The sequence below is a fragment of the Octopus bimaculoides genome, chromosome 14 (assembly GCF_001194135.2).
Source record: "Octopus bimaculoides isolate UCB-OBI-ISO-001 chromosome 14, ASM119413v2, whole genome shotgun sequence".
In the NCBI taxonomy this organism is placed as follows: domain Eukaryota; kingdom Metazoa; phylum Mollusca; class Cephalopoda; order Octopoda; family Octopodidae; genus Octopus; species Octopus bimaculoides.
The window spans coordinates 33102369-33102955 of record NC_068994.1 but is presented as its reverse complement, the minus strand read 5'-3'; positions in this window follow the sequence as shown (position 1 = coordinate 33102955).

The following is a 587-nucleotide window of genomic DNA, read 5'->3' as shown; positions in this document are numbered from 1 at the left end:
ATATATATATATATATATATATATATATATATATATATATATATACATATATATATATATATATATGTACATGTGTGTGCGCATATATACATGCACATACATATACATTTATACACACACACATGCACTTATATGTATGTATATGAATGCACGTGCACAGACCCATATATGTTACATGCCTATATACATGTTTATATGTAGTCAAACACTTCATTACATATACAGATGTATGTTTATGCCTGTGTATATAGCATATACCCACACACACCCACACACCCTGAGCATGTATGTGCATTTGTGTATATATAATATGCTAGAATCCTTCCAACTGCTCTAAACTTTCCTCGTCTTCCTCTGAGTACAACACACTTGCCAACGCACCTTACGTTCCTCTTGCTTACTTAATGCAGCAAATAGATCTGAATATGAATGACACGTTACATTTGCCAAACGCAGATAATTGCTCAGAAGAAACTGATTGTTTGTGTGTGTGTATGTGTGTCTACCAGTATATAACAGCATAAATATATATGTGTATGTATGTATGCATGTATGTATACATATATATATATATATATATATATATA